Source organism: Centropristis striata, chromosome 4 (assembly GCF_030273125.1).
Source record: "Centropristis striata isolate RG_2023a ecotype Rhode Island chromosome 4, C.striata_1.0, whole genome shotgun sequence".
In the NCBI taxonomy this organism is placed as follows: Eukaryota; Metazoa; Chordata; class Actinopteri; order Perciformes; family Serranidae; genus Centropristis; species Centropristis striata.
In genome coordinates this window covers 39,989,119-40,013,483 of record NC_081520.1, presented here as the reverse complement: position 1 = coordinate 40,013,483, position 24,365 = coordinate 39,989,119, and the positions used below count along the sequence as shown (strand labels likewise).

At 38.3% G+C, this 24,365-nt stretch overlaps 1 protein-coding gene across 2 annotated transcripts in view; it reads left to right on the top strand.

Annotated features, from left to right (window-relative positions):
• The window catches only part of prkd2 (protein kinase D2), a 66,275-nt gene that overhangs the window by 16,385 nt on the left and 25,525 nt on the right, over positions 1-24,365 (top strand). The window lies entirely within an intron of this gene.

The following is a 24,365-nucleotide window of genomic DNA, read 5'->3' as shown; positions in this document are numbered from 1 at the left end:
GAAATGTTTCATGGATGGCCACAGCCAGTAAAATAATACCCAAGTTGAATTAAAGCAGAATGATCCTTTATTGGCAACCTGATATTTTGTCATTCATGTGTTTCTCGGCCCATTCGGCCTTTCATACCCCCGCATTCCTTCTCTTGCACTGAGCAAAGGAGACCTTATGATACTAATCTGGCCATTAGAATCGGTACAAAAACTGTTTTGCGCCGTAATCCAATTGAGGGGCTGCAGAGCAGCGCTGAGCGGCATTTGGTGGCATGTGGAGTGTTTGTACCAGTGAGGGGGAATTTCTTCTCATGTCACAGAAACAGCACAACACAGAGTTCTTTGAGAGGAGGGGGAGCCTCCGAGATCAAGGATAGATAAACACATACTTTCATTACAGAGACTGACAGTTAGTGGGGCCTGTCTTGTTAGTGACTGCGATTAAAAATAGCTGGAAACTATGTGAATTATAACATCTAAATTGTGGTTCTTTGTTGTTTAGTGGGATCCTGATTTTAGTTTAGAAACAGGGAGAGCTTCACTGTTGCACAACATGAAACTATTGCTATAATGTCAGGTGTGTGAAATGTGTGTGTGTGTGAGAGTGTTTTTGGGAAAACCGCAGACAATGGCCTCAGTGTGAGGGTTAACAGGGTGGATTGGGTTGTTCTGGGTCACCAGTGTGTGTGTGTGTGTGTGTGTGTGTGTGGTCTTGTGCTTCCTACATAGTGGGGACCAGAACACGTTTTTAACCAACAGAGTGAGGACATTTTTGCAAAGCTAGGACATTTCGGCTGGTCCTCACTTCTTTAAAGGCTTTTTTTTTTGAGATTTCAGACTTTGCTTTAAGGGTTAAAGGTTACATGATAATGATAATTAACTGAAACTGTATTGTGTGGTTACAAAACTAGCTAAAATTATAGTGAAAATGTCCTTCGTTTTTGTCTTTGTCAACTTTTTTCATACATAATGAAGATGGAGAAGACAAAGGAAATAAAGGTAAAATTTACTGTGACCTCTTTTAATCTCCCACCCATCAAATACCCCATTACAAAATAAATAAATAAAACTCACTCTAAAAACTAACTGAATTTGAAAACAAAAATTCACAACAAAATTAAATCTAAAACTAATGAAGAAGAAAAATTATAACCTTGCAAGGGAATTCACTATTCAAATGAGGGACCTCACAAAGATAGTAGAACAAGAATGTGTGTGTTAGTGTGGCCCAGACACATGGTGAGGTACTGCCTGAATGTGTGTATGTCTGCATGTAGGGGACGCTCTGTTATGAGGGGAAATGGGCAAAACCGCAGTCTTACCTCAGTAGATAAACACATGACATCAATATTGAAGACCGGTCAGTGGAAGAAGCAACTGGAAAATAACATCAGTCTCCATCAGTTAAGACTTTAGTTCTCACCATGGGGTGGATAATCACCAATGTGATGTTAATTTTGCATTACTGTATGCAAATTACTTCATCATACACTCACCCACCGTTTCAGTTCACTTTCATTTTTATTTGCTGAGAATATTGACATCATTCACATGTTTGTCCTTTAGAAATGAAGCTAGAAGCTAAAGAGGCTTAGCCTAGCTTAGAGTTCAGACTGGAAACATTTTACACAATGTACCTACTTTTTTGGAATCAGGGTTGTAAATGAACACTTACTAAAGGCCTTTACACAAAGGCATTTCTTTTTTCGTGTGATTAATTTGCAAGCCAATTGTTGAGAGTACTTCCTCACAGCACACAAATATTACGGGTTAAAAAGCAACAGAATTTTCTGAGTTTATGCATTGTTAATAATGGCTTAAACCAATCATCTTGTGTTGTATGAAATATGAGCATTATGAAACAACAAGGCTCCACACTGCAAAAAAAGAAAAGTTGGGTGAACTCAAAATTTCAAGGCAACAAACTTCAGTTAAATTTTAAGTTGGACAATTAAACAAAATATTTTAAGTTTTGTTTTTGAGTTTGCTCAACTCTGAATTTCTCTGGCACGATTGTAACGCCGCTATGAATGTCAGCTAATGTTGCGACCACAATTTTGAGTTAGCATTGATATGCTAATGGCTACTCTTGTAGTGGTAACACTACACTGCGACAGTTGCAATACTTTACACTGTAAAGTATTGCAACTGTCGCAATAGCTTTGAAGCAAAAATATTCAAAGGCAACTATTTTGCATTTCGTGTTTAAACGCCTTAACTCTCTGCCAGAGAGTAAATAAATGTATTTTACCAAATAGTCATGTCGATGTGGTTTCAGCTATGGAGAATACTAAAAAGATGGTGGCTCCACAGTATTTGTGCAGAGTATGATTTAACGGGCTTACAATTAGAATTTCCAAGTGAACCATTGGTTGGTAAGAGGTTTAAGTGACAGCAACTCAGCAAATGTAACCAGATGTTTGTCACATGACTGGAGTTCAGTGATTTCTTTCCCTCGTTTCTTTCAGTTAGGATCTAAAGCCATGGCACACATAAGAGAGAGATGAGTGGAAAGAGGGAGAGAAAGACCAGCATGTGTCGAGGAGAGGGAAACAGGCATAAAGGAAAAAGGGGATGACTCAGAGTGAAGTAATGCACCTATTGTGGCCCTCAGCATGCAGCCTCAAGTGTTTGTGTGTCACTCTTGGCATATGGAGAATGTGCTTCTCATGGCCCAGCATGTATGTGGTCAGTCTATCAATTAAATAGATGATTATTAACCTTGGCAGTAAAGAGAAGGGCAGAGCAAAGTGCGGATCAGTGAGGTGGTACACTGCAAAAAAGCCAACTTGTATTTTTTGGCCTAAAACAGTGATTTAAGTTGGTAAAACTTGGAAATATAAATTATTGATATTTAGGGCAATAATGTAAGTTAGCACAACAAAGGCAGCCAGTTGTCTGCTCAAAAACAAGTTGGTGAGTTGTTGTTACTTATATCTTTAAGTTGGGGTTCAAAACAAGGGACAATAGTTCTGATAACTCTTATTTCTTTGTTGTGAAATTTGGTCATTAGCGAAAGCTAGTGGCTAACTGATGCTAGCGGCTAACTGATGGTAGTGGCTAACTGATGCTATAGTGGCGCTGCTTGTTACAGCTACAAGAGTAGCCATTAGCGTATCAATGCTAACTCAAAATTGTGGTCATAACATTAGCTGATATTTCATAGCGGCGTTACAACCGTGCCAGAGAAATTCAGAGTTGAGCAAACTCAAAAACAAAGCTTAAAATATTTAGTTTAATTGTTCACACAGCTTTTCTTTTTTTGCAGTGTAGTCACACAGAAACTTTATATTTCTGTGTATGAGTGTGTGTCTGTGAGAAAAGTTGATGTGGATAAACAAGTAAAAGAATCAGGAAGATTGAGAGCCTCTGATGACAGATGTCTTTGTGCTGCAGCATCATAAACTAAGACAATCAAAACAATCATGTGAGAGAATAAGTTATGGTTTGTGGCAATATGAGAGCTCTACGTCACACCACATTTCAGTCGTCCTTCCTTGTGCACACACTTTATTTGTGTCATTGTACTTTCATTCTTTGTGTCAGCTGAGCCCAGCGCCCAGCTGGTTTTTTTGGCCTGAAACAGTGATTTAAGTTGGTAAAACTTGGAAATATAAATTATTGACATTTAGGGCAATAATGTAAGTTAGCACAACAAAGGAAGCCAGTTGTCTGCTCAAAAACAAGTTTGTGAGTTGTTGTTACTTATATCTTTAAGTTGGGGTTCACAACAAGGGACAATAGTTCTGATAACTCTTATTTCTTTGTTGTGAAATGCAGGCAAACGGTGAAATTCGGTCATTAGAGAAAGCTAGCGGCTAACTTGTGCTAGCGGCTAACTGGTGCTAGCGGCTAACTGGTGCTAATGGCTAACTGATGCTAATGGCTAACTGGTACTAGCGGCTAACTGATTCTAGCGGCTAACTGGTGCTAGCGGCTAACTGGTGCTAGCGGCTAACTGATGCTAACGGCGCTGCTTGTTACAGCTATGAGAGTAGCCATTAGCGTATCAATGCTAACTCAAAATTGCGGTCGCAACATTAGTTATTACAATATAAAATTATAAGTTAGTACAACTTACAGTTGAGTTGACAAAAATCTGAATTCAGAGTTGAGCAAACTCAAAAACAAAACTTAAAATATTTAGTTTAATTGTCAAACTTGAAATTTTATCGAAGTTTGTTGCCTTGAAATTTTGAGTTCACCCAACTTTTCTTTTTTCGCAGTGTATGCCTGAAATGATCCTGAATATATCTGGAATAAAGTTTTATAATAAATAACTGTGGGCAGATGTCACCACTGGCCTCAGAAGCACCTGTTTTTTCATTCTCGGTTTCTATCATCATCACTCATTTGATTATTGTTGTTGTTGCTCCATTAAACCTGAATGCTCCATGAACATCATAGGGACTTTTTTTTATGTCAACATAGAGACAGATGTTTTGTAATTCATGAGCAGTCATGCAAGGAAGTTCAGCCAGCCCTCTTCCTCATATTTCAGCATGATTGTCACTGCAAATGAAAACAGATCGGCAGAGACAATATATAAATAAATAATGGTGTCCAATATAGTCTGTGATACAGTATTAGAACCAACCAGATTATGGTTAGGAATTCTAATTTTATCTGATCATATATTTCCTTTGACAGATCTTTTGCTTCCGTATGCACATTGTTTGAAACGGTGCAGTTGCACCCCAGGAAGACAATGTGCTTAACCACAGAGGTAAAGCTGGTGAACTGTTAAAGACAACATGTGATATAAGTGAATATTGGAAACATTTTTTTAGTGGACCCGGTTTCATTTCTTCAATTTTTATATCCTGTCCTGTAGCTGTAGTACTGTATGAACAATTAAACATCCAGCATGTGTCATAACACTGCACAGTGCACAACAGTAATGGAGCTGAATTTTTTTTTAAATTGGAAACTAACTGAAAAACTGTGCAAACGTGTTTGTTTTGGATTTAAACAAGCCTAATATCCCTTCAGATAAATATGCATTTACCATTTTTTTAATGTCTTGGTCTGTATACATTCCCTTATTGATCAGGGCCTTCCAAACAATAGCAAACAATCACTCAAACTGTCTTTTCACTAATTTCCAACTGTATTGCAGCTATATACATCTCTTTATGAGATAAACTAACCTTCTACCCCTCTAAAGCACCAAAATAATTAAATATTAAGATACAAACAGATGCTGCATATAGTGTACGTATACAGTACTTTGCAGGAGTTTGGACATATTTTCTAGAATCAGGGTTTTGTTGTTGTCAAGGGCTTTAAGGCTCTGTCCTACCTAGAGCAGTTATTCTCAACCTTGGGGTCGGGACCCCAATTGGGGTCGCGAGATGATATCTGGGGGTCGCCAAATCATTTAGGAAGTCAGCTCTGTGTTAAAGTGTTCATGTGTTAATGTGTTTTAGTCTTTTTGATCATTTCATGTCTTTTTTTGGTCGTTTCGGGGGTTTTTTTTGGGTCATTTTGTGTCCTATTTGGTCATTTTGTGTCTTTTTTTGCTCACTTTGTGTCTTTTTTTTGGTCATTTTATGTCTTTTTTGGTCATTTTGTGTCTTTTTTTGGTCATTTTGTGTCTTTTTTGATCATTTTGTTTATTTTTTTGATCATTTTGTTTCTTTTTTGGTCATTTTGTTTCCTTTTTGTATGATCTGAACTGTGCGTGTGAGATTGTGTTCAGTGATCGGGGGTCGCGGACAACATGCATGTTAAATTGGGGGTTGCGACTCAAAAAGGTTGAGAACTACTACCCTAGAGGTGGGGGAAAAATTAATATTTTGCGTGGCAACGTTTCATGGCCGCCAAGTATCGATATTTACTGTTCCGACGGCTGGCGGGCCAACAGTATTTTCGCCATTTTTCAGTGAAGCTTAAAGTTGAGGAAAGTTAGAGAAAATGCTGCAGTTGTTGGTCATCCATATATGTTTGACATCAGTTTGACTCTCAATGTGGAGAAATAAAAAGACTGAAGTGAGATGAACAGACAGAATTTTCTCTTATTTGACAAAACAATTCTTGATTGATTTTAACCCATTGAAGCATGGAAAGTGTAAAATACGTCGTTTTGTAGTATTTGTATAAGCTCTCAAATACTTTTTGAATTTCATTTCTATCTGCTACAGAGGCTGAAAAATCTATTATTTAGTAGAAGCGTTGACACTTCTGTTGAATTTCCAGAAAAACTTCAGGTTTTAGGGGCTGATTTTAAAATCGCCCAGAGGTTTTACAGGCAGTTTTTACAGGCGTTTTAGGCCTCAATGGGTTAATTTTGTGGACACAAAATGCAGTTAAACAGTTAAATAGTAATTTATTGTATGTCAATACTCACCATATCACAAAATGCTTAAAATCCCAATAATATCGTATTGTGACTCAAGTATCGGGATAAAATCATACCGTGGGGCCTCTGGGGATTCCCACTTCTAATATTCCCATCTCTCTCCACATCTAATAACAATCCTATATAACTTTATGACACAAAGTTAATATAATTTCTGTCAAACGCTCACTAGACAGTCTGATAAAGTGGTTTCCCTGGCAGCATTCTCATTTTATTGCTCACTTCTGTTTCCATTAGCTTTATTTTCATTTTCTTCTCGTCACTCAGTCTCGCCCTCTCTTCTCTTATGAAGGCCTGTTTTCTGTCTCTCACTCTTGTCATGAATCAGTGACTTGTTCATTGCGCAGAGTGGATTGAATCCAAGGTTCCTATCGGCTTACCTGCTCAGTGGAGCCAAGGAGAGACAGAGATGGAGGAGGATGGGTGGGGGCTGATAGAGACAGGAGCTGCTACCCAACAAAGGCTGGTTCAGAATAGCAGTGCATGTCTCCTTTATCCACAGACCCTCTCTCATGCCTGGTCACGGCTCTCATGTTACCTTCCCGTCCTCCTTGATGCTTGGAGCAGAATGAGACGCATTGTCCCTGCGCTCCTGCTCGAGACTAAGCCTCTTCCACTTACTTGCTACACACACACACACACACACACACACACACACACACACACACGATCAAGACTCTACACTTGGAATAAATCTCCCCACCCTATGTTTTTCTTCTTTTTTTTTTAACCTATGACCAGTTTTTTTTCTTTTATGCATGCTGGATACAAAGGTCCTTTGTGTTATGCAGGAAACGTTGAATTCGACAAATTATTGTTTGTTTGTGTGTGCATTAATATGCATGTGTGTGTATTTAAACCCAGGTTGTTTTTACTTCTTCGGGTAATGCATGAGATGTTTTTTTTTCTACTGTGAAATTTTGCACGCATGTTGAGGAATTCACTTCAGTAAGCATATTTACACTGTTGCTTTTTTTTGCGTGTGTGTGTGTGTGTGTGTGAGAGAGTGTGAGTGTGTGTGTGTGTTACACTCCCCCCTCCAGTCTCACAGGTTTACACAGCTATCTCTGGTATGGAGAAACTAGCAGTTCAGGAATGTAAACCTGATTATGTCCCTCTACACACACAGACGCATAAAACATGAGTCAGGGGAAAAACCATAAAGGCAAAGCATATAGTACAGTTCAACACGGCCGTCATGCTCATTATTAGGACATGATGAATTATATGTTTGCACACCCATCGATGCAAAATGCAAAAACACTTCACGTTATGTTGCTGCAACATTTGTAAATGAGGAAAGTAATCAGGGTTTGACCTTTCAGACTGAAAGCTGCACAGATCTGTTTTTTTAACCCAATTTTTAGCCTCATCCAATAATTAAACGGCCATTTCCCTGACAGTTGAAACATCCCTCCCAAGTGTCAGGCTTCAACAGGAAACCCATTAAATCCAGGAAGAAAGAAGCTTTTGCATGTGGCCTTTAATGTCTCATTGCAAAGATCAAGATCATACTGAATGGTTCTCATTATTTCCATCGATAAACTATATCCTGCTGCACAAGTTCTAAGCTCGCTTTGAACCTCCTGCCACATGTGTACGTACACTGCAAAAAAGCCAACTTGTATTTTTTGGCCTAAAACAGTGATTTAAGTTGGTAAAACTTGGAAATATAAATGACTGACATTTAGGGCAATAATGTAAGTTAGCACAACAAAGGAAGCCAGTTGTCTGCTCAAAAACAAGTTGGTGAGTTGTTGTTATTTATATCTTTAAGTTGGGGTTCACAACAAGGGACAATAGTTCTGATAACTCTTATTTCTTTGTTGTGAAATTCGGTCATTAGCGAAAGCTTGCGGCTAACTGATGCTAGCGGCTAACTGATGCTGCTGGCGCTGCTTGTTACAGCTACAAGAGTAGCCATTAGCGTATCAATGCTAACTCAAAATTGTGGTCGCAACATTAGCTGACATTTCATAACAGCGTTACAACCGTGCCAGAGAAATTCAGAGTTGAGCAAACTCAAAAAACAAAACTTAAAATATTTAGTTTAATTGTCCAACTTAAAATTTTATCAAAGTTTGTTGCCTTGAAATTTTGAGTTCACCCAACTTTTCTTTTTTTGCAGTGTAGTCACACAGAAACTTTATATTCCTGTGTATGAGTGTGTGTCTGTGAGAAAAGTTGATGTGGATAAACAAGTAAAAGAATCAGGAAGATTGAGAGCCTCTGATGACAGACGTCTTTGTGCTGCAGCATCATAAACTAAGACAATCAAAACAATCAAGTGAGAGAATAAGTTATGGTTTGTGGCAATATGAGAGCTCTACGTCACACCACATTTCAGTCGTCCTTCCTTGTGCACACACTTTCTGTGTCATTGTACTTTCATTCTTTGTGTCAGCCGAGCCCAGCGCCCAGCTGACGTCATGGATATTACTCCATTCCTTGTCCTCCTGGCACAGAGCTGTCACTCACTGCTGTGGTTTACCAGTGAGTGTACAGACAATAGGTCATGCTCTTATTTTTTGTTTTCATAACTCCACAGACTCTACAGGTGTCTGAGGGCACAGGGAGGCCAGAGATGGCTGTCATTTTTGTCATCTGCTCCGTGTCTTCGTCAGCGTGTGACCTCACTGAGGTTAAATATAGCGCGCCGGGCGAGCAACACGTTTGTTCCATCGCTAACGCTGTCAGCACAAAAGGAAAAATTCCTGCGTTGCGCCAACTTGTTGTCAGGAGCTAATGAGGGCAGATCGTTGACGTCTTTACATGCCCGTTGCCACGGCAACCCCTCATTAAACACTTCATCGGTTTCGGAGAGGTGGGGTGGTTCTTTCTGGGTCCCGTGCCTGACATGTTAACAAGGATAGAGGGAGTTATGGTCCGACAATTAGGGTTTTTGTGTTTTAAGGAGAGGGATGCAAACAGAAATGCATAGTAAACACATACACACACACACACACACACACACACAGAGTAAAGTGCAGGTGCATCACACGCACACACGTGTGCAGGAGGCTGTATGATTTGTTACACAGTAAGACGTGGATGTTTAAACAATGTCCGTTGTTTGAAGGGATGCAGTGTGTTTCCTCTTGACTATAAAATGGCTGGATCAGGTTCCTGTTGTGATAACCAGCTTCTGTTGCAGAAACACATGAGCATGGAGGACCATGTAGGGCTATAGAGGTCACACTGTTTACAGAGCTCAGCGTGCAGAGTCACATACCGCACGTTTTGTGTTTTATCCATGCAGATTCACAGTTGCTCGTATGTTGTCATCGTTGGAGTTTGGCCCGAGTGATCCTGCAGAACTGCACTGTTACTGTAACGTAGTGACCTGTGTAAACACCAATCCAGCTCCTGTCATTCTGTAACATCTCAGTCCTGCAGTTGTTCTTTACTGCACTATTAAATACAAAACATAAAACTAACAATTCAATGCTCCTAGAATGTGGCAATTCACCTGCCTCTTTTTGCCATCTTCAAGTTATTCTGCCATGTTATTAGGTTATTATATACACTGATTAGAAAAAATGTAATTCTGACCACTTGGTGTAACTTTAGGTCTTAATCTTAGTTTTAGTTTTTAGCTGGGAGTGCAGTATCTGAGGGCAGACTGGACTACACTGACTCACTATCACCTCTCCAGACATAAATGGTATTACATCACAGGATGGGCTAGCTGGCTTGCATGCTAAATGAGTGTGCTTGAAAGAGCACACTATATACTATTCACCGGGCTTAATCCTAGATTTTATTCTTACGTTTCTTCCATGTTTTTTTTCAGTCGACTATTCCTCCCTGAATTTTGGTTGCACATATATTAAAAAGGTATCAAATCCACCTGCTCGGCCGTGACAAGTGTGCTATGACTTTTCTATGGATTTCGATGAACGTTTTTCAAATTATCTGGTAAAAACACGCCAAAAATCTCCCCAATGTTACCTTATGGGGAGGCTAGAGTTGATGACGTCATAGCTAGAGTGGAGAGATAGAGAAAAATTTGTCAAAAAATACATTTAGAAACTGCAATTGAGGCCGCAGATGCCACTCTACATAAATTATATATGCAAAGAAACATATATAATTCGTCTTCTCACTCACATTTGTCTGCTAAAGCTGTCAGTGTCATAGTTCGGGCGTAGATGCGCCACCAACACGCAACCATAGCTTCATGGATGTTAAAAAGGCAGAAATTTTTGTTTGTGTGTGTGTTCGGTAACTGTGGTAACTGCCTTATATTTAACATGCTGTTACTCTTCCTCCTCAGACCCACATTGTATGTTTAGAGGCATGTTACTTCACACCTTTTAAATGCTATAAACCACATTCTCAGGGTTGTAGTTTCCTGTGCTGCGGAGGTAACGGATAACTCTAATACTTAAAATGAATATCTTTTTTAGTAAGTTTCAGTAAAATCTTTGGTACGTGTCAAAAAAAAAGGCTACTATTGCTACTGGCTCTACCAGTAGGTACTACATAAATAGGTAGAAATAGTGGTTTTATGGTGTGAATGACAAAACTGACAACATAGCAACAATATAATACTATACTCCACTGCTAACAATATAGCAGTGGAGTAGAGGCCTCTTGGCCCAAGGCAGCCAGAAAAGTCCTTTCTTTGTTAACTTATGGACCTTGTGGAGTGTCCTTTTTATGTGGAGAAAACATATAAATGTGTTGATGTTGAAGGAACCACCAGTAACAACCCCTAATAGCTGACAGAAGCAGTCGGTGGAGTATAAGTTAAACAAAAAGTATCATTCTCCCTGTGTGAATTCACAAGTCGCTGTTGCATCAAAATAGTAAAACCAAGGAGCAAATAACCTCTATAAAGTTCCATAAATATCCCTTTTTAACAATAACTCAGTCATTCAACAAAATACCAGATGACAGAGGAGTAAGTACCTCAATTTGCTGCATGTCTATAATTTGCAGAGCTTTGGTTAGATGGCACTGAAGCTGTTGTGTGAGTGTGTGAGTGTGCGTGCCTGTGTTTTGTGTGGTGGTCGAAGGTGGCTCACGCTGAGCTGCTGCAGGGGAAGTGATGGGGTGGATGAAAAGCAGAAGCAAGCTGCTTTCTCAGTATGACATAAAAGTCTTTGTGTTCTTCACACGTGTAGCGTCTTTATATAAAGAGGCGCTATATTTAGGAACCGTGCTGCCGTTTGACAGGCCCTCATGGTCGAAGTGAAACTGGACATCGGTTCTCATGTGTGTTGTAAGCATCATTCATCAGACGCTAACCTGTTGCCTTTTTTATTGCTTTTCTTTGAATACATTTTCTCTCAGAGCACTGCATCATGACAATGCATCTATCTAATCTACACTACCGGTCAAAAGTTTTAGAACACCCCAAATTTTCCAGTTTTTTATTGAAATTCAAGCCGTTCAAGTCAAATGAACAGCTTGAAAGGGTACAAAGGTAAGTGGTGAACTGCCAGAGGTAAATAAAAAAAGGTAAGCTGAACCAAAACTGAAAAATAATGTACATTTCAGAATTATACAAGTAGGCCTTTTTTTCAGGGAACAAGAAATGGGTTAACAACTTAACTCTATGGAGTCTTGGGCTATTTTGTCCATTTTTGAGTTATTTTCATGTCTTTGTAAGTCATTTTGTGTCTTTTTTTTAGTCATTTTGTGTCTTTTTTTGGGTCATTTTGTGTCTTTTTTTAGTCATTTTGTGTCTTTCGGTGTCTTTTTTTTGGTCATTTTGTGTCTTTTTTTAGTCCTTAAGTCCAACATAAAATGTGATTTTGAATCTTTTTTTTACTTTCAAAACACCATCATGCTCAATCAAGAATTTTAAATGTTGCAAACGTGCATTAATTTCAGAGTACACTGAGACATTAAACTGCATAATTTTCAATTAAATTCTGGAAAAGTTGGTGTGTTCTAAAACTTTTGACCAGTGGTGTAATGCATCTATAATGTGCATCTAACAGCACAGATGTAAAGTTAACTAAAAGAGGAAGGGAGAGGGATTAGGTCACCGTTTCATATTCTTCAGGTTCAAGTTCGTCTGCACTTCAGGCAAAACATCTCACTTGCTACTTCTGTCCTGCATCATATGACCAGAGGTGGTTGAAGAGGTGATAAACAAAACAACAATACACAAGCACAGAGAGGAGAGGAAGTGGCAGCCATCGCGTGGCCTCATGTGCACGTCTGCGTGTTTCAATACAATGTTTTTGAGCTCAAATTTCACTGACAAAAGCCTTGTTCCATGACATCACGCTGATATGATGAGAAAGGTGTTTTTGTGTGTGTAGTGTACACACGCCATGATATCACTTGTTCTGTCTGTGCTTTTTTTTCTCCGGGTGTTTAGATCCTTTTGTGCGAGTGTGTGTTTTTAATAATGATGACTGAGTAATGGGGATAAAGGTTTGACCTTATTGACCGTAGCAACAGCACACAGTAACCCACGGCAACCAAAAAGTGACAGTTGTCATTGTTTAGTGCAGCTGTTCTCAACCTTGGGTCTCGATTTTGTGGGTTTTTTTTTTGTCATTTTGTATCTTTTTTTTAGTCATTTTGTGTCTTTTCTGGTCATTTTGTGTCTTTTTTTTTTGGTCATTTTGTGGTCAATTTGTGACTTTTTTGGTCATTTTGTGGTCAATTTGTGACTTTTTTGGTCATTTTGTTTCCTTTTTTTGTCATTTTGTGTCTTTTTGTGGGTATTTTTTTTCTTTTTTGGGTTATTTAGTTTCTTTTTTTGGTCATTTTGTGTCTTTTGTGGTCATTTTGTGTCTTTTTTGGTCATTTTGTTTCCTTTTTTTGGTCATTTTGTGTCTTTTTTGGGTATTTTTTTTCTTTTTTGGGTTATTTAGTTTCTTTTTTTGGTCATTTTGTGTCTTTTGTGGTCACTTTGTGTCTTTTTTGGTCATTTTGTTTACTTTTTTTGGTCATTTTGTTTGTTTTTAGAGTGATCTGAACTGTGCATGTGAGATTCTGTTCAGTGAGCGGGGGTCGTGGACAACATGCATGTTAAATTCGGGGTCGCGACTCAAAAAGGTTGAGAACTACTGGTTTAGTGTGCTGATGGATGCTTCAGCTGTGCATTTACAGCGCTATGAATTTGTCACCCTTCTGATTTCTTCAATTTTTGCACATTTGTTAACTATTTTGGATCTTTTGATTCAGATTTAATATGAGACAAAGACAGCTTCAGTCAAAAATTTACTTTTTTTCACATTGCTCAAGTTTCTATTCAAATAATGCTTAGATTGAAAAGGCTTGGCAGTAATTAAGTGTTTAATTTAACACAATTATCAACTGAATTTGGTTCTTTAGTCAAATAAGTAACTACGGTGAGAGGAACTTATTCACACAGGTTCAGTTGGTGCTGGATAACTTAATTCCTTCAATGCATGAAATGTTAATTTGCACAAAACTGCATTACGGAAACAAATAGAAGAAATTAGGAGGGTGGCAAAAACTTTTCCATGACGCTGTAATTATTTTGTTGGTAACTTTTGCATTTTAATTTGGACAGCTTCGACAACTTCCTGTTCAAACTTCCAGTGAAGCGTTTATATGAGAAGTTCACAGGAACCGGTTGTTGTTTAGCTCATTGCAACAACATTTGGTTGTGTCTTATTTTCCTTAATCGTTGAGCAGGACATAAATATGGCGCTTTTGTGAAACCAAAGAGCACCAAAAAACCTGTTTTGTAGTCATATTTGACAGTTTTATAATTCAAATAAGACATTTTAAGCATTTTGTACCCGAATTCCACATACTGTCCATCATAAAATATAATCTAAATATATATATACATCTTGACTGTAACTTTTTTTGTAGAAAACTAGAAACTGTGCACGATATCTAGGGTGCTGTCTTATTATTATTTCAATCAATTAACGCACCAATTACTTTCAATAAAATGACAAAAAAAATTCTCATCACAATATCCAACATATCACATTGATGTCAACGAATTGCCTGTTTTGTCTAATCAACTCTGAAACCAAAAAATGTTTAATTAACTATCAGATGTGACAAAATAAAACCTGCAAACGCCTACATCTGGTAGCTGGAACCATATAATATTTGGCTTTTCTGTTTAAAAAATGACTGCAACAATTAACTGAAAATGTCAAGATATGTGACTCGTCAATTGAATAACTAACACTTCCATAATAAAAGCTAATAAGAGGCACACACAGTATATGAAAGTAGAGTAAACGCAATCTTTTAAATCTTTTAAAGCTCTTTTTGCTTTGCTTTATGCTCAAAAAATATTCTGTAGTCATTTAATTTTACTTAATATATTTGATAAAATGTATTAAATATAAATGCGTCCTTGATTTTGAGGCAGTTGTTTAAGTAATATATATTTTTCAGATGGAAAAGGGCCAGGAAATTATGTTTTGGGTGATTTTTTTGTGGCGCAAAATGGCAAAGCTGTTTCCTTTGGAAAAATCTGCAACGTCTGGTTCCCTATACTCTTCCCTCTTTTTTAAAGTATCGCATCACTCAAAAACATGCATTTTAGAAATTTGACAGGCCAAAAATGGGGCAACACCGTTCCATAGAGGGTTAAGGAGAGTTTGATAAACAACACTGAGGAGGAAATTAGGAGTGATGGCAGAAAAAGAAGGAGGGGTCGGGGTAAAGAAAACCTAGTCCATAATTCATCTCAGTCATAATGGCTTCATTGGCCCGAAGAGCTGCAGGAATAGTGCAGGCAACACGGCAACCTGATCCCTGGCAACCCAAAGAAACCGGCTGGAGACACAGCCCTGTCTCCAGGCAAACCACACTACACTATCCTACAGTATGTATGATAATACAGCAGCTCTTTGTCTGCACACTTTACACACAAACACAATACCTATACCAGGGGTGGCCAACCCGTGGCTCCAGGGCCTCATGTGGCTCTTTAGGCCGCCTGCAGGGGACAAAAAAAATTATATACATACACTACTGGTCAAAAGTTTTAGAACACACCAACTTTTCCAGAATTTAATTGAAAATGATGCAGTTTAATGTCTCAGTGTACTCTGAAATTAATGCACATTTGCAACATTTAAAATTCTTTATTGAGCATGATAGTGTTTTGAAAGTAAAAAAAAGATTCAAAATCACATTTTATGTTGGACTAAAGGACTAAAAAAAGACACAAAATGACCAAAAAAAGACACAAAATGACTAAAAAAAGAAACAAAATGACAAAAAAAAGACACAAAATGACTTACAAAGACATGAAAAGAATTTAAAAAATTGACAAAATAGCCCAAGACTCCATAGAGTTAAGTTGTTAACCCATTTCTTGTTCCCTGAAAAAGGCCTACTTGTATAATTCTGAAATGTACATTATTTTTCAGTTTTGGTTAACCTTACCTTTTTTTATTTACCTCTGGCAGTTCACCACTTACCTTTGTATCCTTTCAAGCTGTTCATTTGACTTGAACTGCTTGAATTTCAATAAAAAACTGGAAAAATTGGGGTGTTCTAAAACTTTTGACCGGTAGTGTATTTTTACATTAAAATGTTCATTTATCAGTGGTGTAGACCAAAAGCTATTTGTATCACTTAATTGTAAAAAAAAATGTATAGCCTTTTTACAGCATATTAAAAAAGTTTTCACATTTAAGTCAACTCAAATGTGCTTCATAGCTTACGAAAGTCTCTGTCCGGGCACCTAAACCTTTAAGTTTTACCAACTTTAAGTTTAGTTTTGAGTTCCCCGAGATAGACTAGTTTTCAAAATCATATTAATAAATGCTCAATATGACTATTAATAATATTGGTAGACTATTTTAGACTTATTAGGCTGTATTAGGCAGGAATCATTAACACATTGGCAACAATATGTTTCTAACATTATCTTTAAATGTGTTGACACCATGCATTAATCTGTTGGGCAATTGTTGGACATATTAATCATGATATCTTTGGGACTTGTTTGTTTTTACTTGTACTTCTGTGCATAATATGGACAATCCCTCCATAAATCAAATGTGTTGCCATTTACAATACATGGCCCAAAGCCAGGAGAACAATGTGTCTCATTGCTGGTTGAGATTTTCATTTTAGGCTCAATATAAGGTTTGCGGCTCCATTCTGCCATTTTCTCTTTTTTTTTTGGCAACTTTAGTTAGGTTGCCCACCCCTGACCTATACCCTCACAGCCAGATGTCCATGCACACATATAGAGGTGATTATTTAATTACAAAACAAATAATGTCATTTTTTTCACAACGTTGACATACAGACAGAAGTAATGTGTGGCTTCTGTGCTCTTCCCACCCTGTACTTTCACTTAGAAGTGGGGCAGGGAGGGAAGAAAAGAAGAAAATGGTCATTTTCTCTGAGGTGACTGCGGTTTTGGGGAGTCGGGATATTGTGCTTTTCAGCCGAGCTGTAAAGACTTGTGGTCTGCACAGACGTGGCAACTGCAGTTGCGGTCGGTACATTGTGTATATTTTGGAGAGAAGGCGCAGGATAATATGACTTGCCTTGTTTCTCGAGTCGCTCAGGAAAGAAGTGAGCAGTTACAGTAACAGTGTGGGGTTAAATGGAGAGAAGCTGGCATCAAACAGCGGCGTGGGGCTTACAAATGACTTAGGCTGAGGGTTGTCTGTGGATTTGGGCTGAGCTGGGAGTCTCCTCTGATCTGGGCTCTGTGGGTGTTTGGTAATTACTAGTGGCAGCAGTTGGTCTTTATGGTGGCTATCCCAGGTACTGATGCATGCTGTTATTACATGATTCACTGCTGTGGTTTTTTTTACCAAGACCAAGTCTGGTCTTGGTAAAGTTTGGAGCCTCTTCTTATTAGTATCTGCATTGTCTAATTCAGCTATTCTCAACCGCCAAATCATTTTGGAAGTCAGCTCTGTCTCCACTTTGTTAAAGTGTTCATGTGTTAATGTGTTTTAGTCTTTTTGGTCATATAATGTCTTTTTTTGGTCATTTTGTGTTGTTTTGTTTTAGTAATTTTGTGTCTTTTTTTGGTAATTTTGTGTTTATTTAGTCATATTTTGTCTTTTTTGGTCATTTTGTGTCTTTTTTGGTCATTTTGTTTCCTTTTTTTGTCATTTTGTGTCTTTTGGGGTCATTTTGTGTCTTTTTCTGATCATTTTGTGGTCAATTTGTGTCTTTTTTTGGTCATTTTGTGTCTTTTTCTGATTATTTTGTGGTCAATTTGTGTCTTTTTTTGGTCATTTTGTGTCTTTTTTTGGTAATTTTGTGTTTATTTAGTCATATTGTGTCTTTTTTGGTCATTTTGTGTCTTTTTTGGTCATTTTGTGTCTTTTTTTGATCATTTTGTGGTCATTTTGTGTCTTTTTTGGTCATTTTGTTTCCTTTTTTGGTCATTTTGTTTCTTTTTTGGGTGATCTGAACTGTGCGTGTGAAATTCTGTTCAGTGAGCGGGGGTCGCGGACAACATGCATGTTAAATTAGGGGTCACGACTCAAAAAGGTTGAGAACTACTGGTCTAATTGATCCAAAGCCAGACACATTATGTAGGCGTCTGTCGGGGTTAAAGAGCCTTTTCAGCAAAAAAAACCCCAGTATATTTTCTCTTTTTTTAAATACAACTAGATAAGTAAATAGTTTTGGTTTAATCTCTGGCTCAGTGCAATGGAGATGATTAGAATCTGTTTTGCTCACAACAAGAATTGCAAAAATTCAACCGCAGCCTCTCTTTATAGACACAGTGTCACAGCTTCTCTGGACAATCTACAGGCCTCACTGCACTGTTTGCACTGGAATTACTACAGAAGAAAAAGTCCCTATGAAAACAGTTGACATCATGTTTTATGGGCTATTTAGAGTAGTGGTAGTCAGGCAACTCATCTCAGATCACGGCTTCACTCACATGATATGTCTCTCTCACTGCAACATATATTCAAAGTTCACTGTTAATCATGACAGCGGCGTGCTTTAAGCAATCAGTGCACTGCTCACTCTTTTACTGCTGACATGAAAGCTACGCTGTCGTTTATTGCTACAGCTGCTACCACAGATACTGCTCTTTAGAAAGAGTTTCAAAAGTCCTACCTGAAGGCGCTGCGTCCCATGTTTCCTGAGGTTTTTTGGGGAGAAGTGATAAGGTCTGAGCCTAGAAGTCAACAGCCTGTTCTCCCATCAAAAACGTCAATATAGGTTGTGTGTACGGGCTGGAAAAACGAGCATTATTGTTATATTTCACTCCTCCATCTTGCTGACGTTGTAGTGATTGGAGGTGAACCGAATTTGAAATTAAGGTTTTGAGTTGGTTTGGAGTGGTGGATGGGTCGAACAACCAGGAGATCGAATCCAGGAGAATTTTAACTTAAGCTACGTGTTTTTATGTAATTTGCGGTAGTCACGTGACCCTTGTTGCTACTTTTACTTCCGGCATTTACGTACATTTATTCACTTTTAAACTGTATTTTATAATGCCTTACCAGGAAGTTTTTTGCCCTAAACCTAGGTCAGTGGTTTTACAACATAAATCCACAAAAACTGCAGCTTGCTGACGTTGTAGTGATTGGAGGTGAACCGAATTTGAAATCATGGTTTTGAGTTTGTTTGGGGTGGTGGATGGGAGGAACAAACGTTGAACTTTCACCCAGGAGATCGGGGTTCGCGTCCCGTGCAAAAACAAAAGTCAACTTAACTTAAGTTATGTGAATCACGTTTTTGAACGTAACTTACGTTTTTTATGTAATTTGCGGTAGTCACGTGACCCTTGTTGCTACTTTTACTTCTGGCATTTACGTACATTTATCCACTTTTAAACTGTATTTTAACGCCTTACCAGGAAGTTTTTTGCCCTAAACCTAGGTCGGTGGTTTTACAACATAAATCCACAAAAACTGCAGCTTTTTTACAACCCCGGACCATAACTTGTTGAACTGTTGAATTCAAATATTCATAATTCACTTATTAACAGTCACCAATTTTTCACCAAGCCACAGCTGTACCAAATTCTTTTTTTTCTTCCTTTTTTACATTCGCAGCTTCTTTTGAGGTTTCTCAATGAAGCTTTTGAATGTCTATCGTCCCCTACCAACAAAGTTTTACCTGCAACACGTGTCCCATGTGTCTCTTTATCTTTTTTAAATAGAGCTCTGTTCACTCTAAAGGTTTGGTCACGGCTCTTCTATTAAACAAGATACACAAATGGTCACAGTGAGATCTCCAAAGGACAGACTGTTTAGATCCAAACCAAGTGTAAACAGTAGCCGTTGTAAACAGTGGCAGATGTAAACAGTAGCAGATGCACATTTTGAAGATTCGCATTAGAAAAGCTTGATGGACACACCAATATGGTTGTTGGTTCATGTCTTTTTTCAAAAAATGCGCTAAACGGGAGACAGAAGCGCTTTTTGCAAATAAGTTCATAAAATTTTTCTCAATAGTTACAAAAGCAATTTGCACTTTAAAATATTTTGCATTTTGCATGCTTCAAAAAACATGTTACAGGTTGAAAACAAAAAAAAATGTGTCATATTTTATGGTGTCTTGTAAAAAAGATGTAATTTTGATTGTTGGTTTTTGTCTTTTTCGAAAAATGCGCTAAACGGGAGACAGAATCACTTTTTGCGAATAAGTTCTGACGTAGAGAACATTAACTCACATGACTGATCAGCTGTTTCCTCTCTGACATGAAAAAACAATTATAAGATGCCAAATTGAATCTAATTACTAAAGACATATTTACTCTCATGTGTGGCCAAAGTTGTCCGATTAGCAACCTATTTTTTTTTGTTATTTTCTCTCTCTTCCTTAATCTCTTCTTCTTGTACTGTTTACTGATGGATTAGCCTGCAGCAACACATTACACTGCCACCTTCTGACGAAAGTATGTTCATGCAGCTTCGTTAATTCACTTTAAACCAATTTGATGGAAACGTCCCTAATTTGCATTTTCTTTAATGCAACATTTCAAATATTTGCTTCAAAATTCGATTCGACTTTAATGGCACGGCTACTGAGTCAAGTGTGTGTCCACAGGTGTGGGTTGGATCAAATTTCGGTCAAATTGTTGATCTAAATCCAGTTGTTGCATGAACAATGATGATTTTGTTGTACCACAGATAAAAAACACTAACGGCGACTTCTTTTTAATTCCCCTCTTCTATTTCCTCTAATGACTTTCTGGGTTTTCCTTTGCCATGTTTGTGAACTTTGCATACCAGGTGTGATAAACAAATAGAGGTTTTATTATTTAAATGGTTCCACCGCACTGATTTGCTTTCACACCTCTACCACCACCTTCTGTTTGTTGTTTGTTTATGGATGTAATGTTTGTTTAACAGGTTAAGGATCTTCTGCCACATTTTTTATTTTTTTTTAAAAAGGTCACGGTGTGTTTCTTGTGTCTTGTTGACTGTGAGGTCAGAGGCAGTAGCTGGCTGCTGGAGCGTGGTGGACTCGCTGAGTGGCTTGGCAGCAGCACAAACCAGGCCTGGATCTCAGATGTGGTGATGTGGAGAGCCTGTTGGGAAACTGAGAGGGAGGCTGTGTGTGTGTGTGTATGTGTGTGTGTGTGTGTGTGTGTGTGTGTGTGTGTGTGTGTGTGAGTATTTCTGAGAAAAGCAGGGGAATGGGGGTAAAGAGTGTGTGTGTGTTGCTGTTTGGAAGGAGGGTGTGTCTGTTGGTAAGTGGGGAGGAGGTGTGTGTGTGTGTGTGTGTGTGTGTGTGTGTGTGTGTGTGTGTGTCATTGTGTCGTTCTAAGGTGGAGACCAGGGTTCCCCTTCCTGTAAGTTGTTAGAGCTCGGCCAGATGGTGGATCTTAACTCCACTTTGGGAAAAACAACAAGTGTGTGTGTGTGTGTGTGTGTGTGTTTGTGATTGCTTCAAGGTTTGAATTGAAGTTTTACTATTTTACTATAATTGGCTTTTTAGAAAAGTAACACATTTTTATTGTTTTATGTAAAAGTAGGTCCCCATTAGTCACCAAATAAGTGACAGATTAGTCAGTGTGAAATATGCTAATTCATGTAAATGATGTACCCTGAAAGCATGTTTACTCGTTTTTCTGGATGTCCCCATAACGCCTGATTAAAACATCACTTCATCATTTCAGAGGTTTGAAGGCGTGTGTAGGCTAACTAAGCTGTGGCAAGTCTACTCAATTTTTTTCAGCTCGCTGCAACCTCTAGAAAGAGTGGTCCCCACAAGTGATGTATGAAAACCAGTGTGTGTTTGTGTTTGTGTGCGTGTGTGTGTGTGTGTGTTTGTGTATTTTTCTTTATTTCTCTTCTGGTCTACATCTGGTGTATTCTTACTAAAAGACATATTCCAAAGCTCTGTGAATGTTTTCCTCTCCCTCTTTCTTGTTTCCGTGTGTGTGTGTGATTGCTTCAAGGTTTGAATTGAAGTTTTACTATTTTTGCAAATTCCACAATTATAGAATTGGCTTTTTAGAAAAGTATCTAATTTTCATTGTTTTATGTATAAGTAGGTCCCCATTAGTCACCAAATAAGTGACGGATTAGTCAGTGTGAAATATGCTAATTCATGTAAATGATGTACCCTGAAAGCATGTTTACTTGTTTTTCCGGATGTCCCCATAACGCCTGATTAAAACATCACTTCATCATTTCAGAGGTTTGAAGGCGTGTATAGGTTAACTAAGCTGTGGCAAGTCTACTCAATTTTTTTCAGCTCTCTACAACCTCTAGAAAGGGTGGTCCCCACAAGGGATGATTAAAATGGGGGTCCCCATGATGTATGAAAACCAGTGTGTGTGTGTGTGTGTGTGTGTGTGTGTGTGTGTGTGTGTGTGTGTTTCTCTTTATTTCTCCTTCTGGTCTAACTTATCTGGTGTATTCTTACTAAAAGACATATTCCAAAGCTCTGTGAATGTTTTCCTCTCCCTCTTTATCGGTTTCCCTTTGTGTGTGTGTGTGTGTGTGTGTGTGTGTGTGTGTGTGTGTGTGTGTGTGTGTGTGTGTGTGTGGCTGCGGTGTCTTGTGTGGTGTGGCCACTGAAGTGAACCAGACGGTATTAACTATTCAGGAGAGCAGGGTTTCCCTATGACAGCCTCTTTTGCTCTGCTGACTCCTGACTGACACTCTCATCTCTCATATCTCTGGAAGAGTTTCATGGAAACACCTGTCTGGCTTTGCGTGTGTGCTCTTGTATATGACAGATAGGAAGATAGGATAAAGTTTCCCCTTTTGTCTTTGCTTTCCACATTCGACCATGTTACTTGATTTGTGGAATTCAGCCAGGGGTTCTTGTATATCAGTGGTTACACTTGTGTGTGTGTGTGTGTATGTGTTGTTGTTTGTGTCACATACCAGCATATCATATAGTTAGTTGAGGACATACAGTAATGTCATGCTTGAGAAGATATAGACATTCCTGTGTTGTTTTTTGCACCAGTTTCACAGAAGTGAATGTGATGTTTTTATATGTTCCAGTACATGTGGTTCATTTAAAAAAAGCAAAGGGAAATGGATAAACAGAAACATTCAGTGCCACAATAAACAACCATGGGTCGAAACGCGAACAAATTGCCTGTTTCTAGCTAAAGCTATTAGAGTAAAGCATGTCATATTATTATTTTAACACTCACTCACACTGTCTACCAGAAAGGACAAGTTTGCTGTAGACAAGCTTTTAAATATTTTTTTATATTGTTTTCTAACAGGCGTAAGTTTCAAGGAGGCCCCTTTATTTAATACAAAGTCAAAGGAGAGATGGTCGTTTTCCCCTCAGTTGGGGGCGGGGCTTAAGTGTATTTCTATTTCAAGAAATGAATATGTATACAGGCCAATCCGAGGCCGTGACATAGTTGTCAATGTAACCAACCAATCAGGGGTCTGCGTTGTAGGTGATTACATAAAAAACAGGTGGTTGCTTATTACAGAAAAAGCAGCCATAACTGCTTTGCATAACTAAAAGGTGGTTATTTCGAAAATAGATGCAGTAACAACCATTAAAAATAAACAGGAGTACGCACTGATGGATTGTAGAAGGCAAAGATGTTTTTCACACTTCTACCAGCTTGGTCCAGCATAGTTTGCGAAGTTCTTTTTGAAGTTTGAAGATTATAAAGAGCTGTTTATACTTGGTGTGTCAAACTGATTCCAACTAAGCAGGAACACACCTGAGTTTGACACTCCTGGTTAATACCTGTCTACAGTTAAGGTCCAAAAATCATATTGTTTTTTCATACTGTCTTTCTGAATATACTTTTACTTTTACTCTGTCTGAAACCTTCTGTTTAAGCACCTTTAACTTCTTTAAGCTTCCTGTAGCTGCACCTTCTACCTATATATAGTATAATTGTGACACAACAATCTTGCTGAAGCCCAGAAGGGTTTTTTCCATTGAGAGCCAAATTAAGGTCTCCTTCTCTTCAAAACAAATGGATCAGGTGAATTAAAATGTTAAAAACTGAATAAAGTAGTATCACCTTGAAAATCTGTGTGTTTTAGATGGTGTTTTCGCTGCTGGCAGAGGCGCTGCTAGAAGAGCTGCTTCTGATTTTTTTTCTCGGCTCGCTTCTCTGATAACTTTAGATCCAGATGTCTCTTTAAGCCTCCTTCTGGAAAAGCCCAGTCTGCTGTAATTGGACTGTGTTTCCGAATCTTTCTGCATCTGTGCTCTTGGCGTCTCTGCACCACCATTGCAGCCAGGGAATGACTGTAACAACAGTAGTTGCAGTACTTTCTTCCTTTATATATTGAAGGATTCTAAAGAAAAAGATTAGAAAGCACTGCGGCATGTTGCGCCATGCCATTGGGTTACAACATGTGTAGTAAAATGTTGTCTGCACTCGGTAAAAGCTGGCGTAAGATCACAGAAGATCTGAATGATTATCTTGTTTCACTGAGGCATCTGCAATACATTTTAAAGGGAAAAACAAAGATAGGAGGAGGTTGTTAATATCTGCTGCTGTTTTTGTGCACCCTCACTTCTAACAAAGTGAAAAGGCATCTTTTGTCAAATATTTTGTTTCTCTTTGTAGTTCATGAAAATATTCTTAACCCATAAGAACCTATGGTGACACCCGTGTAACAAACACTTTAAATCTTCTAGAATCTCCCATATT